The sequence below is a fragment of the Prionailurus bengalensis genome, chromosome A2, assembly GCF_016509475.1.
Source record: "Prionailurus bengalensis isolate Pbe53 chromosome A2, Fcat_Pben_1.1_paternal_pri, whole genome shotgun sequence".
NCBI lineage: Eukaryota > Metazoa > Chordata > Mammalia > Carnivora > Felidae > Prionailurus > Prionailurus bengalensis.
This window is the reverse complement of record NC_057348.1, coordinates 154,985,880-155,005,184: the sequence shown is the minus strand read 5'-3', so window position 1 is coordinate 155,005,184 and position 19,305 is coordinate 154,985,880. Positions and strand designations below refer to the sequence as shown.

General features: G+C 42.9%; 1 long non-coding RNA gene across 1 annotated transcript; it reads left to right on the top strand.

Moving 5' to 3' along the window:
- Nucleotides 1–11,248: 11,248 nt before the first annotated feature.
- On the top strand, nucleotides 11,249–13,880 carry LOC122488408. The gene is made up of 2 exons (XR_006298608.1): nucleotides 11,249–11,512; nucleotides 12,566–13,880. It is a non-coding gene; the product is annotated as an uncharacterized LOC122488408 (long non-coding RNA).
- The last annotated feature ends 5,425 nt before the right edge of the window (nucleotides 13,881–19,305 follow it).

Below are 19,305 nucleotides of genomic sequence, written 5' to 3'. Positions count from 1 at the left end.
TGAGCGCGCAGCCAAAAGCTAGTGATGTCATCCGTGCAACGTGAGCCTCATCTCTTATTTTTCTAGCATCCTTAAAGATAAACTGCACCATTTCCCAGGCACGAGATGTCTAAGCCTGAGTCTCTGACCAGGCAAGTCAATGGTGTCTGGATAGGTATGTGCCCAACCATATCCATATTTATGCACATATACATACATGTGGCATGTAGCATGTTTCCGTGCATTATTATAAATTTAGGGATGTTGCCCCCTTCTCCTGTTTATCTCTTTTTGGTGGTGGAAAATTCCCTCACATCGACCCCAGTTCTTTAAAGACTGCTTATTGCGGAGTCGGCGTTCAGAGGGGCTGAGGAAGTTCCTGCGTCCCCAGTTTTGTCGCTGGAATCTAGGATCACGTTAGATCTTTGTTTTCCCCAGAAAGCCACGGGCGCTACCTTGCTAGCTCCAGCCGTTTCCCCCCCGGGGCCGGGCGCGTCGCTGGGGTTGCCACGGCCAACCCGAGTCTAGCCCCACGCCTGCGCCAGACCCCCCGACACACACCCACCTCCACCTGCCACCACCTCCCTCCCCAGCAGGAAAGAAAAAAAGGAAACTGACTGATCCTTTCAAGGCCAGAGGAAGAGAATTTTAATGGGTGTGTAGTGGGGGGGGGGGGAGGGGTGCTTAATAGATATTTTGAAAACGCCGGGGGGCTCGCGCTTTGAGGAGGGGAGGTGGGGTTAAATGAAACCTCGGTGCGGGTCTGTCCTCATCTGGGTGGCTGCTGGATTTAGGCTTAGCGGGGGCGCTGGGAAGCAGTGCGGGACCCCAGACCGTGGGCGGGTGGGCCCCAAGGGAGCCCCAGTTCATCCCAGAAACGCCCGCCACCCCCACCGCCCGGCTCACGTGAGACCGCGCCGCAAAGGCTGGGAGCCTCCCTCCCAGGTTGAAAGCCTGGTTTTTTTCTTTGCAATGCTCGCCCCTCATTTTCACCCTTACTCCAAAGCTGGGGGCCCGCACCGTGGGGTGAAGAGCTGCCCTGCGGGGGGGAAAAGTGTCCGGCACCCTGCTTTGCACAACGCGACCTGTGAGCCAGAAAGAGCGCACCTCCACCATATTCTTTTTGTCTTTTTTCATCCTCCCTGCAGTTTGAAAATCGGGAACGAGGCGTTTCAGTGCCATCTAGTGGGGGAGGGGCGTGCCTCGCCTTCGGTCCCTGGATGCGGCAATGGGTTTTGCTGAAAGGGACAGCAGAGCCTCAGGATGTCCGCCGGGTTCTAGGGGGCCCGGCTGGCCGAGGGGCTATCAGGCACATGCCGTTGGCCGCCTCCCGGTCCCCTGGGTTCCCTAGGACGGTGAGGCGGAGCCCAGCGACTTGGCCACAATGTGGTCTCACCTTTCCTGTCTACCCTCACCCGTTCCCTCTCCCCCAGCCATGAAAATCTGGAAACAAGCGCAAACACTTCGCACACTTGCAGACTTGCAGTCTGAAATTCCCGGAGCTACTTTATTCTGGAAAGCCCAGAGCACTTCCAGCCTAACAGGATGTCTGTGTCTGACCACAGGGAAGAGGCAGAAAGGTGAAATGATACCTACAAGGTCACTCAGCAAGTAGGGGCACATCCACATTAGAGCCTCACTCTCCTGATTACCAGCTCTCCCCTCCCCCGAGAACCACTTCCAAGAGGTGCCCTGGAGCCCCCTGGAAACCCAGGAGGTTACCCATCTGGCAATGAAGGTACCTGTTCCTTTTATCTGTATCTGTCCTCCTTCTTCCATTATTCCGTCCCTTTCTTGTTCTTCCTTTTGCAACTTTTCTCCAGGCCTGTGCCTTAGGCCTGCTTCCATTGATGTGCCTTGTCCCTTCTCCCATGGCCCTCCTGGGCCGTCCTGTGATTAGGGCCCTGCTGTGGGAAGGGCCCTAAATGGAACATTGTCCTCCTCTTTTCCCAACATCATTAAAATTCTATCTTGAAAACTTTGGCCTTGGTGACATCCCCACAGCCTTTTAAAGATGTTGTTTTCAGGCCTCCTTTGAAATGCGGTTTTCCTGGACAGCACTACTCCATTTGGGGAAGAGCCTGGTCTTTGGTGCTAAAAGGAGGGAGGATTCCTCCTCCAGACTATATAACCACTTGACCTTCTTTTCTTAATTGAGTGATCTATGTTTCTTCCCTCTGCCTTCTTCCAGTTCCTTCCACCCCGTTAGCTGTGGCATCACTGTTTCCAACCTAGTCCTTCCGATTTGAACCTACACTGTCCTAGGATCAGAGAATCCCAAAATTGGAAGGGACTTTAGAGTTTACCACACAAAAATGCATGAATCTCTCCTAGAACATTTCCCAAAAAAGTAATTGGCCAGCTTCTGCTTGCATACTTGCAGTGATAGGGAAATCACTCTCTTGGCAAGTACCCTGTTCCACTCTCAGATGGTATAAATGGTTAGACAGTCCTTCCTTATACTGAGTCTCATCCTAGATCCCTGTAATCCTACCCATTGGCCTTTGAGAAGCCCACGGATACCTGATTCCTCTCCCATTTAATGGTCCTTCTCATACTTGACCTCGGCCATCATGTTCTCCCTAAGCCTTCTTCCCTCCAGACTAAATACCCCCTTGAGTTTTTTTTTTCTCCTTGAGCTCGCTGCTCCAGGCTTTCTGATGCTTCCTGATTATTAGTGCTTCTTGTATCCAGCAGGGCTCCTTGATCTAACCATTAAGTCAACCGATAAAGAAAAAACACGGTCAGTCATGTTTCCACATGACCCATAGAAAGTTCTAATAATCCTCACTTTCTCTTCCAGGATCTCTCCTACAACTCATCCTTTCTGAATGCTCTTCTAGGATCTTGCCCCAAAATAACATTAAAATCATTGGTTTGCAGTTTGTGAAATCCACATTGTTGAAATTTGGAATTTCATTTGCTCACACACAACCTCCCCCCTTTCGCTAACCAGCGTTCACATTCTCCAAGCTTTCTCTAAGGTCAACAACAGAGATACAGAGATATCACTAAAAGTTCTCTTGGGGCGCCTGGGTGGCTCAGTCGGTTAAGCATCCAACTTCAGCTCAGGTCACGATCTCGCAGTCCGTGAGTTCGAGCCCCGCGTCGGGCTCTGGGCTGATGGCTCAGAGCCTGGAGCCTGCTTCCGATTCTGTGTCTCCCTCTCTCTCTGCCCCTCCCCCGTTCATGCTCTGTCTCTCTCTGTCTCAAAAATAAAAAAATAAACGTTAAAAAAAATTTTTTTTTAAAGTTCTCTTTCCTGGGTTACAGTTCACCCAAAGCAGATAGATGCTTTCCTATAATTTCTTCACCCATTGGGAGCTATCTTTAGTTATCATATTTGATCTACCCTACACCCTACCTTCAGTCTAAAAATCACTCTCCTTGACCTTGTCTATTGGAAGCAAAATAAAAGTTGATGAGGTGTGCTTTCTCATGCCATCTATCAATATGCCATCATTTGCTATATACACTTACTCCTGTTTTCCTAATTAACTTTGCACAACTTGGACATTACTTGAAACCCACAAGTTATCTTCCACTTTCGCCCCTGACACAATTCCTCCAGTGTGTGACATGCTAGTATTTATGCTTGAATAGCTGCTCTTCTCCCTATATCTCCACTCATCACAGAGCCACATTTGTGTGTTTAGCAACTTTCCTTCTTTTCTTCCTTAGTAGAGTCATTATAGCAAAAGGCCATTTTCATCTCACCCCTAGCCATCTAAGTCCTCTCCTGACTTTATAGTCTTCTTCCTCCACCACACCACCATGTTGATCTTCTTATATTCCACAGTTATCCTTTACCCAAAATTCTGCATGAATTTCATGTTTCTTTATTTTTGTTTAATGTTTATTTATTTTAGAGACAGAGAGATAGAGTACAAGCGGGGGAGGGGCAGAGAGCCGGAGACAGAATCTGAAACAGGCTGCAGGCTCTGAGCTGTCATCATAGAGCCCGACTCAGGGCTTGAACCCATGAACCATGAGATCATGACCTGAGCTGAAGTCAGACACTTAACCAACTGAGCCACCCAGGTGCCCCTGCAGGAATTTCATCTTGCCTGTACAGTGAAGCTCAAACTCTTTACAAGGTGTAAAGAGTTACACCCCCATACAAGGTGTCACAAAGGCTTCAACCTATTTTTTTTTTCATTTTTTATTTTATTTATTTTTTTTAATGTTTATTTTTGAGAGAGAAACAGAGAGACAGAGTGCAAGCAGGGAAGGGGCAGAGAGAGAGGGAGACACAGAATCTGAAGCAGGTTCCAGGCTCTGAGCTGTCAGCACAGAGCCCGACATGGGGCTCAAACCCACAAGCCATGAGATCATGACCTGAGCCAAAGTCAGACACAACTGACTGTCACCCAGGCACACCTTTTTTTTTTTTTTAAGAGAGAGAGTATGTGCACACTGAGAGAGGGGAGGGAGTTCAGGGTGGGGAGTTAAGGGCAGGGAGAGAGGGAGAGAGAGAGAGAGACAGAGAGAGAGAGAGAGAGTGTCTTAAGGAGGCTCCACACTCAGTGCAGAGGCCATTGTGGGTCTCAATCCCACAACCCTGGGATCATAACCTGAGCCAAAAGTGAGTCAGATCCTCAACAGACTGAGCCACCCAGGTGCCCTTCAGCCTATTTTCTAAAACTGGCCATTACACTCCCTTAGGCCCTCTGTTCTAACCAAGCAGCCCTCTAAACTTGTTTTAAAAAGCCCCTCTCCCCATTGGCATTCTTCCTCTTGTCCATAAAATACTTAACTGCTCTGCTTTTGAAAGTCCATACAATTACAGGTGCCTCATATCAATAGGTCAAATAAATGTCATTTGATCCTCTCACTAGAAGCTAAAAAGACAACCAGGTAAAGCCAACAAACATTCTGGATATTTAAAACCTCTTCCTAGGGGCGCCTCGGTGGCTTAGTCAGTTAAGTGACTGACTCTTGGTTTCAGCTCAGGTCATGATCTCACAGGTGGTAGGTTCAGCCCCCACCTCAGGCTCTGTGCTAACAGCTCAGAGCCTGGAGCCTGCTTCGGATTCTGTGTCTCCCCCTCTCTCCCTGCCCCTTCCCCACTCATGCTCTGTCTCTGCCTCTTGAAAATGAATAAACATTTAAAAAAAACTGTTTTAAATGACACAACAGAAAAATGATCAAAGGTCTTAAAAAGAAAATTTATAGGGGCACCTGGGTGGCTCAGTCGGTTAAGCGTCCGACTTAGGCTCAGGTCATGATCTCGCCATTCACGAGTTCAAGCCCCGCGTCGGGTTCTGGGCTGACAGCTCAGAGCCTGGAGACTGCTTCAGATTCTGTGTCTCCCTCTCTCTCTGCCCCTCCCCCGTTCATGCTGTCTCTGTCTCTCAAAAATGAATAACCGTTAAAAAAAAATTTTTTAAGAAAATTTACAGAAGAAAAATTCAAATGGAATATTAACATACAAAAAAAAAGCACTCAACCCCTCTACTAATCAGAGAATACAATTTTTTTAAGTGCTTCTTTTTTACCCATCCATTGGAAAAAGTGTTTATGTGTCTGTTAATGTCAAGTGTTGGCCAGGGCATAAGGAAACAAGCTCTCGTGCTCTGCTGGTGGGAGCATAAACCGATACCGCCACTCAGGAGGGCAATTTGGAGTAGCTGTGAAGACGAGAGATGTTTGTTTCCATCCAGCAGCTCTACTTGTAGGTATCTAGCCTGTAGAAACACTGGCACATGGGGCAAAGAGCAGTTTTGGTATGCTGCCCACATCCTAGGGCTTCTATGACAAAGCACCGCAAATCAGGTATCCTAAAATGTCAGAAATTTATTGTCACGCATTTCTAGAGACTGGGAGTACATCAAGGTGTTGTCAGGACCATGCTCCCTTTGAAACCTGGAGGGGAGAATCCTTCCTTGCCTCTTCTAGCTTCTAGAAGAAGCTTCTAGCTTCTAGTATCTGCTAGAAATCCCTGACATTCCTTGGCTTACTCTGATCTCTGCCTCTGTCATCACATGACTGTCTTTTCTCACAACATCCTTCCTCTGTTGCCAAATGTCTCTCTTCTTATAAGAACACCAGTCATACTGGAACATAAGCCTACCCTATTCCAGCCTGACCTCATCTGAATCAATTACCTCTACTATGACACTATTTCTAAATAAGGTCACATTTCAAAGTCATAGGGGTTAGGACTTCAACAGAGGTTCTGGGAGGACACTCTTCAACCTACAATTCTACCTTTCATGTAAAATAGAAGGGAACAGGGGCACCTAGCTAGTCAATGGAGTGAGTGGCTCTTGATCTCAGGGTCATGGGTTGGGGCCCCACGGTGGGTGCAGAAATTACTTAAAAATAAAATCTTGGGGCGCCTGGGTAGCTCAGTTGGCTAAGCGTCCAAGTTCAGCTCAGGTCATGATCTCATGGTTCGCGAGTTCAAGCCCCACATCGGGCTCTACGAGGACCCTCAGAGCCTGGAGGCTGCTTCGGATTCTGTGTCTCCCTCTCTCTCGGCTCTCCCCCACTCACACTCTGTCTCTCTCTCTCTCTCTCTCTCTCTCTCTCTCAAAAATAAATAAAGATTTTAAGATTTTTTTAATAAAAAAAAAATAAAATCTTGAAAAAAAATACAGGAAAAAAGGGGGTCATAAGCCAATATATATGTATCTGTTTATTTGTGCAAAATTAAAGAGTGATAGAAGAACCAAGGAGCCAAGCAGACAACAGGAAGCTGGCAGTGGGAAGCCACTACCACCACGAGGCAGGCTTGGCCCCAACAAAGAGCCCAGGGCAAGCTTACAAACGCAGCCCGCATCTCATGTACCTGAATGTTTATAGGTGTAAGTCAAATGATGAACTGTTAAATAACGATGTTCCAACCTCCTACCTTACACATCTCTTTGTGATGACCAATTTTCAAATATGTGTAAAGTTATATTTGAGTATGAATGCAATTTGGCAAAATATCAAAGACAACCAAATTATGACTGCTCATGTGTTGATGGATCAGCAATGCACAGGTGAGTAATAAAATAGAGGCACTTATAATTTACAACAAAACACGTATCATAAGAGTTATTTTTCTTGACTTTTATTTCAGAAAAATCATTCTGTTGTTATAATCAAGATTTTCACATAACTTTATATATTATTGATGGTAATGTCAAATGTTTTTGACAACTGCTTTTGATTCCTTGTAGTTTTTAAATAGTTCTTTTTTTTTTTTAGCTTACTTATTTACTTGGAGAGAGAGAGAGAGAACCAGTGAGGAAGGGGCAGAGAGAGAGGGAGAGAGGAGATCTGAAGTGGGCTCCATGCTGACAGCAGAGAGCCTGATACGGGGCTCAAACTCACAAAAGGCAAGATCGTGACCTGAGCTGAAGTCGGACACTTAACCAACTGAGCCACCCAGGATAGTTTTGGGTTTGTTTGTTTTTTAAATTATTTCCAATTTGGAGAAACTTCACCCTACTGAAGCAGTAACACTTCTATTGGAATGTCAATAAAATTCTTTTTTTTTTTTAATTTTTTTAATGTTTATTTATTTTTGAGACAGAGAGAGGCAGAGCATGAACAGGGGAGGGGCAGAGAGAGAGGAAGACACAGAATCCGAAGCAGGTTCCAAGCTCCAAGCTGTCAGGAAGGAGCCCGACGCGGGGCTTGAACTCACGGACCATGAGATCATGACCTGAGCCAAAGTCGGAAGCTCAACCAACTGAGCCACCCAGGCGCCCCACAAATTCTTAAAACAATACTTATATTTGGGATTTTGTATCTTATATTCAAGCATTGTAACGATCACCTATGACAAGTTATTGTTAATGCAAAAAATGCAAAAAAATATTACTTTTATCATGTAAACATTATCATACATGTCATGATTTTTACTGTCAAAGTAATATGTAGATCCACAATACCTATTCAGTTTTCTTTCAAATATTCCAGTGCTAGAATGAAAAATACCAAAAATTGCAGTCCATTGATTAATTTGTTCAAATCTCTCCATAGTCAAGACCATATCTTGATCTATAACAGTCGGAAAATAGTTACTACAGACATTACTTTGGCTTATTTGTACATGAAGCCTCTTCTTTAAAGTCATGAAAACATTTGCATTTCCTTGTTCTAATTCTCTTATATTTTATTAGGATATCACATTTGATTGCATGTGCACTCTATTTTTATTTAGAAAACTATTTTCTTTAAAATTTAAAAGTATTTTTAATCCCTTTAAGTGAGAAATCACCAAACTTGGGTTTTCTTTTGCTTATACCATTAATAGCAAGTAACAGTTTGCATGAAAAAATTGTGGACAGCACAAGTCCTAAATTAATTTTATCTTCCACAAAGACCACATTCTTGCTCTAGATTTGAGGACATTCTATTGTTTCATTTAGCTTTCCTAACATATCTTACATCCTTTCTAAATTAAATTTAATGGCTTTAGTCAGCATTTCCATTGTGTGTCTTTTTTTAACGTTTATTTATTTATTTTGAGAGAAAGAGAGAGAGAACGTGCACACGAGAGCTAGGGAAGGGCAGAGAGAGACGAGAGAGAGAGAATCCCAAGCAGGCTCTGTGGTGACATGGGGTCTGAACTCATGAACTGTGAGATCATGATCTGAGCCGCAATCAAGAGTCAGAAGCTTAGCTGACTGAGCCACCAGACGCCCCACGTTGTGTGTCTTAAGTGGCTGTAAGGCCAAATTTAAATGTGTCTTGTCTATGGATAGATTCAAGATATATAAATAATCTTTCAATTCCTCCAAAGAACTTCATGACTATTGGCTCAGTTGAGGCCACATCTCTAGCAACAAATTCAAACTATGTTTATAGCAGGCTATAAAGAATGTTTCTGGATTTTAGGCCAAAATCTAGGTTAGGTCTAGAAATACACTTATGGTTTAAGAGGAATATGAATTGCAAGAACATAATCTTGCAAAACGTGCCTCAGTTACTGTGTGCAACTGTTCAAAATACCACCCTAATTCATATGTAACTCCAGAACCATGAACTGGAACACAGAAGGAAGCAGTAAAATGGATGCCTATCGCTGCTGGGAAGTGACGCTTCCTTATTCAAAAATCTACGGCGTGCATGCTACCTGGGAGGAAGGATCTGACAAGTTAACCATTTCATCTTTTCTTTTATCAAAGTGCCTCCACCCTCACACCCTTTCTGTGCTCCAAAGCAGTAGCTAACACCGTATCAGCAGCAACACAACCCACAAAACTTAAAGGCATTTAGATGCAGATGTTTTTTGTTCTGAGGGCAAGAGTTTCAGAAAAGCGTGTCCTTGGGGCCTGAACTGTGTTAACCAGAAGAGCAGCTGTTTGGGCCACGCTGTGCCAGTACTGATGGCCGCCAGATCCCAAGACAGAAGGGCAACCATGCGTTCTCCAGGACAGTTACTTTTTGTGTTTGTGATACGTGGGCCCTAAAAAACATAGGGTCTCGGACAGGGGCCCTCCTACTGCGGACGGAGGGCAGCCTCCTTGGTAGAATAAAAAGAGCAAAGAGTATTTCCTGAGCCTGGGGACCAGGTTCACCCAGCAGAAGCTGAAACTATGGAGACATCTTTCTGGCCAGAGCTGGAGCCATGAAACCAGACGTCACTGCTGCTGGAGTTGCTACCCATGGCAGAGAACACAGGAGAAATACCCTGTCTTTGGCTCACCAGTCTTTTGCTAGAAACTCCCACTGGTGGAACCCAGATGGACACCAGCTGACACGGGGGCCTGGGGATACGCAGCCTGCAAATGTCAGTCCCCGGCAGCACAACAGAGCAAGGAAAGTCAAAGCACAAATCTGAGGGCAAACAGGCCAGGATGGACTGGCACACAATACATATTCTCATAAAGTCAGGACCAAAACAAATGTGCTCTCTCTACCACCACCGGTTAATACGTTGAGGGGCAAGAGTAGAGTAGGCACCAGAAATTAAGAGTCACAGCAAGTGCAGGGGTGCCTGGCTGGCTCAGTTGGTTAAGCACCCGACTCTTGGTTTCAGCTCAGGTCACGATCTCGCAGTTTCATGGGTTTGAGCCCCATGTTGGGCTCAGCGCCGGCAGCACAGAGCCTGCCTGGATTCCCTCTCCCCGCCTCTCTCTCTCTCTCTGCCCCTCCCCCACTTACTCTGTCTCTGTCTCTCTCAAAATAAATAAACTTTAAAAATAAAAAAAAAAATTTTAAGTTACAATTGCAAAGGAGAATGCAAAATGAATATTATATGTGGATACTAGGACTGAAAACTTAATAAACTAAAAATAGATAAGAATCAATACATTCTGATAGAATAGCAATTAACAGATTAGTTACAAAGAAAGTGAAGGCTTTATATGAAGAAAACTACAAAAATTTATCGGGAGACACAAATGACCTGAGAAGATATAGAAACCCACCACATTCCTGAATGAAACAATTCAATTCTATAAAAATGCCAATGCTTCACAAAGTCATTCATAGATTTAAAACAGTTCCTACCAAAATCTCAATCTTTCATTGCAACTTGGAAAATAATTCTTTTTTTTTTAATAATTTTTTTGATGCTTATTTAGTTTTGACAGAGAGAGAGAGAGACAGAGCATGAGCAGGGGAGGGGCAGAGAGAGAGGGAGGCACAGAATCCGAAGCAGGCTCCAGGCTCTGAGCTGTTAGCACAGAGCCTGACACAGGGCTCGAACTTACCACAAGATCATGACCTGAGCCGAAGTCGGATGTTCAACCGACTGAGCCACCCAGGTGCCCCTGGAAAATAATTCCAAAGCGCATCTGCAAAAAGCTACTAGTGGGAATAGCGAAGATATTTTTACGTGATAATTTCTCTCTCATAAGTATTAAACTACTTTTTAAAACCACAACATTTTAAACAGCATGATATCCACTTCTCAGACTCTGCACTTGTTCTCCAAAAGCTCCCGGATATTTTCATAAATGAAAAGAAAAGGAAACCCAATCTAATCATTCACCCAAAATCGTGGCACACGTAATTGTATCAATTTAGACCTCTTAAGGACTACAATTCCACAAGATCTGGAAATACCATGAGTGACTAACAGCCTCCCAGGCAGGCTTTGACCATTCTGGGTGCACTATAATGCCAGTAGGATTTGACCAATATGGGTGCACTGTGATGGCATCTGGCTAATGTGATACTCTGATGCTTTCTAGATGTTCACCTCCTGGACTGAGGAGTCATGGTCTATGTGGACAGTATCTTGTTCTACTCCCTGACCTGACATCTCATCTCTGGATCCTGTAAGTGTTTGATCACCAGTCCCATCATCTGTTAGGGACTGTTTATGTCCCCTCAAAATTCACATGTTGAAGTTCTAAACCCAATGTGATAGTATTTGGAGACGGGCCTTGGAGAGGTATTTAGGTTTAGATGAGGTCATAAGGGTGGTGTCCCCATGATGGGATTAGACATCACAAAGCTCGCCTTCCTCTCTCTGTCTCTGCCACATGAGGACAAAGAGAAAGTGGTCACCCTTAAGCCAGGAAGATAGTTCTCATCAGAACTCAATCATTCCAGCACAATGATCTTGGACTTGGCCTACAGAACTGTGAGAAATTAAATTTCTATTTTTTTAAGCCACACAGTTGATGGGATTTTGGGTGGCAGCCCAAGCAGATTAAGACAGCACAATCCCCGTAACAATTTAACAGAACCCAAGTTTGGACCATGATGTGGAGTGTCTCCTCCCCATCTTCCTGATCAAGTGCAATTATCCACATGTTGCTGGACAGGGCATTAGTAGTTCTGGGATAGGACAGGACAGGCCCCAATTTCCCCTCCTAGATATTGCTATTTCCTGGAATTTTCTGTTTATTACCAGTAGTTCTAGCTCTCTCTCTTTCTTCTCACCTTGACAGCTATGGTTGCTGACCTCATTCATTTCTTCCACATTTGCATGTGCAAGCACTCTCCTAGGTTCTTGAAGAAACATAAGTGAAAAACCAGGAAAGATCCCTGACCTCATAGAGCTTATATTCTAGTAGTGAGAGACAAATAATAACCAACTTAATAAAAAAATAAGTCATGTAGTATTGTAGAAGATGATAAATGTTATAGGAAAAAAATAGAGCAGTGGGTAACAATGTTATGGACTGAATGTTTGCACACCCCCAAAATTCATAAGTTGAAACCCTAACCTTCAATGTGACTGTATTTACAGATAGGGTCTTCAGGAGGTAACAGAGTTTATTTATTTTTTTTAAAGGATTATCTTTTTTTTAAATATTTATTCATTTTTGAGACAGAGAGAGACAGAGCATGAACGGGGGAGGGTCAGAGAGAGGGAGACAAAGAATCCGAAACAGGCTCCAGGCTCTGAGCTGTCAGCACAGAGCCCGAAGCGGGGCTCGAACTCACGGACCGCGAGATCACGACCTGAGCTGAAGTCGGTCGCTTAACCGACTGAGCCACCCAGGCACCCCAGGAGGTAACAGAGTTTAAATAAAGTCATAAGGATTAGGCCTGGTAGAACTGGTAGCTTCATAAAAAAAATAATAATTAAAAAAATAAAAAGGAAGAGGTCTCTGTCTCCCTCCCTCCCTCTTTCTCTCTCTCTCAATGTCTTAATCTTTCTCTTGATCTCTCTTTTCTCTTGGCCCAGAGGAAAAGCCATTTGAGGACAAAGCCATCTATAAACAAGGAAGAGAGCCCTTATCAGGAACCTAAATGACCAGCACTTTGATCTGGGACTTCCGGCCTCCAGAACAGTGAGAAAATAGACTTTTGTTGTTGAAGCCCCCCAGTCTGTGGTATTTTGCTCTGGCACCTGAGCAGACTACTGCAAAGAGGAATCATCGCATTAAAAAGAAAAATGTATATAATCTTTGGAAAGCACCAGAGAATTTCAGGGGTTGAAGGCCTTATTTACCCATCTCTCTCTCTCTCTCTCTCTCTCTCTCTCTCTCTCTCACACACACACACACACACACACACACACACACACACACACACCCTGGCTCCCCACAGCATGGCCAGGGCTCACCCAGCCAACCCCAGACTCCAACTTGGCATCGCAGAGCAGTCTCACCAGAGAGAGCCTTGGGTGTGCCAATTTCCACTCCTCCTCCGTTTCCCACAGGCCTTGCAAGCACCTCGCCTCAGAAAGGGAATTACTTGCCAACAAAGACCTACGTGGGACTTGGGGGCACTGCCCCGGGGCACTTCATTATAGGGAGCTCCCACAGCCACAGCCTGCAGGAGCTGACACACAGAAAGAAGCTCATTCATAACAAGCAGCAAGCCTTTGTCAAGTTACCATTTCACGTGTGCCAAGCAGTTAAACTCCCTGGGAGGCGCCCCCTCCTAGAAGGGAATAAAAATAGTTCTGCCAGGGAGAACCATCCACCCAAAGCATCTGTGGTCATTTAGCCCCACTGCAGTCGACCCCAGTGGTGCAGCATGAACAGCAATCAGAGCTCCACAAGTAGCCAGAGGACCTTGGGAATGTAACATGCTCAAAAGAGAATCTAATTGGATCCATGCTCAAAAATTAAGGTTCAAATATTTACATTGAAGTACTATTTGTAATGGGATTCACAAATGTCCAACAACAGGGGTTAGATGAATAAATCATAACCTGGTCATTCAATGGAATGATAAGAAGTCATTAAAATAACGTTTTAAAGGAGTATTTAAGGGGGTGCCTGGCTGGTCAGTAGGAAGAGCATGTGACCTTTGACCTCAGGGTAGTGAGTTCGAGACACACACTGGAGGTAGACATTAGATAGATGACAGATACATACATAGGTAGATAGACAGACAGACAGACAGACAGACGGATGGATAGATGATAGATACAATTTTAGGGATGCCTGGCTAGCTCAGCCAGAAGAACATGCGACACTTGATCTCGGGATCGTGAGTTCAAACCCCACATAGGGTGTAGAAATTACCTAAATAAATGAAACTTTAAATAAATAAAGGAAAAAATAAAGGAGTCTTTAGGATGTAGAAAAACACTCAAGAGATGCTGTTAGGTGCAAAGAGTAGAATATAAAACTGTGGGTGAAATATGGTCTAAATTTTATAAAGAAAAATCAATCACAAGGAAATACATCAAAATGTTAGGATTTTTCCTGGATTTTTTCTCTTTAGAGGGTTTATATTTTCTAGATTTTTTTAAAGATTGTATTTGTAAGTCATCTCTACACCCAACATGGGGCTCAAACTCACGACCATGAGATCAAGTGTCTCTACCAATTGAGCCAGCCAGGTGCCCCGATAGTTTCTACATTTTGTACAATAAACATGTATTACTTAATTGTCTAAAAACAATAGCTATATTAAGATAATAAAGTTACTCATATTCGAACTTTTATATGTATAATTAATTTCTCATGCAGCCAGGTTTCCCTAGGTTCCAACTGAACAAATTCATTCAAAAGCCCAAAATCTATGAAAGAATCACTGACATCCAAAATTAAAAGTGTTCTCCTTAGAGATAATTCTGTCTCTCAGGGCTTTGAATTGTATATTTTTGCCTTACTCTTTTTGACAGTGAAGATTCTTTTTGGGAGAAAAAAAAAAGTCATGGCTTTCCCCGGTTTCTCTGTTCATTGCTTTAAATTTTCCATCTTTTTATGACATGTGCAAGCAAAACGCCATCTCTTCCCTCAACTGGATCATTATGTTTTGATCTGACAGGCATGGGCTATAAAGAAGCACAGGTGTGGTTCAGGACCTTAAATGGTTTTGCCAAGTTCACAAGGCTGGCTATGAGAGGACCTAACAGGTGGGGCTCTAACCTGAGCTGAGCGGGAATGGTAGGGAGAGGGTGAGTCACCCACCAGAACTAGAATCACAACAACAGAATGTAAAATCAAGATAACGGGACCCAAAACGTCCACAAAATGAGAGAGGACCAAGAGCCAGAGAAGAAGCAAGGATTGTGGACCAGGGCCAGGATAATCCTGTCAGGAAAACCTCTAGAATAAACTCAGATAACTGGAAGGGAAGGCTATGAGCATCAGGCCCCCATTTGTTGGTTGCCTACTCAGTCCGGGCATTGCATAGATGACTTTTGACTTAATCATCATGAGAATTTTATAAACCAATACTATCCACATTTATTAGGTGAAGGGACCCACTCAGAGAGTGATTTGCCAAAGTTCATCCAGGTGGTAAATATTGGGGCAGGGATTTAAATCTAGATATAGCTAACTCTAAATGCCACCTCTTGGCACTGTGAATCTGCCACAGACCCTAGAAGAGACAATGGAAAGAAAGGTGACTTCCTAGGGTCAGAGGTGGAGATACATGGTGAGAGTGTGCCTATAATATCCCTGAAGGTCAACCAACCCCAAGAGGAAATAATCTGAGGTAAGATGCATGACTGTGTACAGAATATGACAATGAGTCTATCTGAAGTGAAAGTAGTTAGTTTAGAACTCAAATTGAAAAACACCTTTCCAGAGACCAGACGGGGTTGACAGAGAGCTCACTGAAAATGAAGCTGGTTTAGGCTTTCACAAAACCATACAGCAAGCACTGTTTGTAAATTTGAAAAAAATCTAGATTGATAAGAGTCAATACTACAAACACCTATATTTTGAATTTTCGGCATTGTAGTAAAGAGTGTGTGTGTGTGTGTGTGTGTGTGTGTGTGTGTGTGTGTGTGTGTGTGTTTGCATGTGCTCATGTTTATGACTAACTTGTACAGATTCACTTGCTTAGGCTGACATTAGAGATTGATCTCAAAACGAAACTGATCTTGGGGACTGGGTGGCTCAGTCAGTTAAGCTTCTGACTTTGACTCAGGTCATGATCTCAAGGTTCGTGAGTTCGAGCCACCCCGCCCCACCCCATCAGGCTCTATGCTAACAGCTCAGAGCCTGGAGCCTGCTTCAGATATTATGTCTCCCTCTCTCTCTCTGCCCCTCCCCTGCTCTCCCACCCCCACCCCCTCTCAAAAATAAGCATTAAAAATTTTTTTTTAAAAGAGAGAAACTGATCTCTCTCCATTGATAACAGCAATTACCAAGGTTTATACAAAATGAGACTAGAGGGAAGAGATGGGGACCCGTTTCTGTGTTGCTCTGTTGTCTGCATTTTGCCTGTCCACAATCGGCCACTTGAGCACTCTACCAGGGGAAGCTCCTCCCACTTCCCAATTTCGCCCCCATCAACAGGGCACTAGAAGACTTGTGACCTCATCCCCTTTAGCTGTGATCCTTTAACAAGCATTTCTAGTAGTGGACCCTAGCCAAACCAATAAAGGTTTTTAAAGTCATGTCTAGTACTCTTTTCTAGAAAATTTTACAGAAAACTTAGAAAATTCAAAGCAAAAAGAAGAAAATAAAACTCATCTGTCAGAATTTTGCTGTATAGACTTTAGATAGATGTACAAAAATAGACACTTACAAATACATATATACAAAAATCATTCTCAATGCACTATGTTGTCAAATGCTTTCTCTACATCTTACTGATATAATCAGATGATTATTCACACAGAATAAATCCCACTTGACTGTGGTGTGCACTTTGTTTTATACATTGTCAGATTTGATTTGTTAATATTTTGGTGAGGATTTTTGTATCAATGTTCAAGAGAGATATTGGTCTGTAGTTTTCTTGTCTCAAAAGTCTTTCCCTGGTCTTGGTATTAGGGTAATATTGGCCTCAGAATTAATTAGCAAGTGTTCCCTCTGCCTCTACTGTCTCAAAGAAATTGTAGAGAATTGACATCATCCCTTTCTTAAATGTTTGGGAGAATTCACCAGTGAATCCGTCTGGTGCTTTTTAATTTGGAAGGTTATATATTACTGATTCAATTTCTTTCATAGATAAAAGCAAAATCAGATTATCTCTTCTTGTATGAGTTTTGATAGATTCGAGGATGCGGTCCACTTCATCTAGATTATCAAATTTATAAACATGAAGTTACTCGAAATATTCCTTTATTCTCCTTTTAATATGCAAAGGATGAGTAGTGATGGCCCCTCTTTGATTTTCGATACTAGTAATTTCTGTCTTCTCTCTTTTTCTCTTAGTTAGCTTGGATAGAAGCTTATCAACTTTTATTGATCCTTAAAAAAAAAAAAAAAATGGTGAACACCTGGCTGGCTCAGTCAGTTGTACGCCTGACTTCTGCTCGGGTCATGATCTCATGGTTCATGAGTTGGAGCCCCACGTCGGGCTCTGTGCTGACAGCTCAGAGCCTGGAACCTGCTTGAGATTCTGTCTCCCTCTCTCTCTGCCTCTCCCCAGCTCGTGCTCTGTCTCCCTCTCTCAAAAATAAATTAAAAACAAAATTTTTTTCATTTGTATTGATCTTTCCAAAAAACTATTTTTTTTACTTCATTCATTTCCTGTTTTCAATATCACTGATTTCTGCTCTAATTTTATTTTTCTTCTGCTTACTTGAGATTTACTTTGTCCTTCCTTTTTTCTTAGTTTCCTAAAATAGAAGCTTAGATTGTTGATTTTAGATTGCTTTGCTTTTCTAACATAAGCATTCAATACTATAAATTTTCTTCTAAGTCATGCTTCTACTACATGCCACAAATTTCGAAAAGTTTTATTTTCAGTTTCATTTCGTTCAAAAGATTTTTCAATTTTTTGTAAGACTTCCTCTTTGACCCATGTCTTATTGAGAAGTGTGTCATTTAACCTCCAAGCATTTCAGGATTTTCCAGCTCTCTTTCTATTATTTTTTTTTAAATTTTTTTTTTCAACGTTTATTTATTTTTGGGACAGAGAGAGACAGAGCATAAATGGGGGAGGGGCAGAGAGAGAGGGAGACACAGAATCGGAAACAGGCTCCAGGCTCTGAGCCATCAGCCCAGAGCCCGACGCGGGGCTCGAACTCACGGACCGCGAGATCGTGACCTGGCTGAAGTCGGACGCTTAACCGACTGTGCCACCCAGGCGCCCCTCAGCTCTCTTTCTATTATTGATTTCTAGTTTAATTCCTTTGTGGACTGAGAGCAGACACTCTGATGTCTGGTTTTTTAATGTGTTAACACGTGTTCTGTGGCCCAGAACGTGGTCTATCGTTGTGAATGTTCTGTGTGACCTTGAGAAAAAAGTGTATTCTTCCGTGGTTAGATGAAGTAGTCTATAAATGTCAATTATATCATGTTGATTGATTATGCTATTCATTGCAATGACGTCCTGACTGATTTTCTGCCAATTACTGATAGACGGGTGTTGAAATCTCCAAGCATAACAGTATATTCATCTGTTTGTACTTTTGCAGCTCTGTCCGTTTTTGCTGCACATATTTTGATGCTCTGTTTTGGGGTATGTCTCTTATTATCCCCGTTAATTTTCCTTGTTCTGAACCCTACTTGTGTGAAATCAATATTACTATTCCAACTTTCTTTTGATTAGTGTTAGTATGGTATATCTTTTTCCATCTCTTTTAATCTGTCTTTCCTTTTAGTGTATCTTTTCCTCTATCCACTTAATATTTAAAGCGGGTTTCTTACAAACAACATATAGTTGGGTCTTGGGTTTGGTTTAGTTTGGTTTTTCTGATCTACTCAGACTATCTCTGTTTTTTAATTGGTGCATTTAGACCACTGACATCTAAAGTGATTATTGGGGGTGCCTGGGTGGCTCAGCCAGTTAAGGATCTGATTCTTGATTTCAGCTCAGGTCATGATCTCATTCATGGTAACAAGATCGAGCTTGCATGGGGCTCCATGTTGGGCATGGCTTCTGCTTAAGATTCTCTCTCTCCCTCTATTTGTGACCCCATATCTCCCTCTCAAAAAATAAAGTGATTATTGATATAATCAGATTAATATTTACCATATTTGTTACTGTGTTCTGCTCATTGCCCTTATTCTTTGTTTCTTTTTTTTCTTCCACTCTTTTCGGTCTTTTGTGTTTTTATCTGAGCATTTTATGATTCCATTTTTTCCAGTTACTTAGCATATCAATTATACATTTTTTTTTAACTTTTGTTTTTAGTGGTTGTCCTAGAGTATATCATAAATATTTATAACTAATCCAGGTCCCCTTCCAAATTACACTATCCTACTGCATGGGTAATGCAGGCATTTTTTTAAATGTTTATTCATTTATTTTGTCAGAGAGAGTGAGCACAAGCAGGGGAGGGGCAGAAAGAGAGGGAGAGAGAAAGAATCCCAAGCAGGCTCCGCACTGTCAGCACAGAGCCCAACTCAGGGCTTGAACTCATGAAACATGAGATCATGAGCTGAGCCAAAATCAGGACTTGGATGCTCTACCTACTGAGCCACCCAGATATCCCTAATGCAGGCATTATAATAGGGTACTCACAATCCCTCCTTCCCATTCCATACGATATTACTGGCATTCATTTTCTTAGCCATAAATTATAATCAACTAATGCATTGTTTCTAATTATTATTT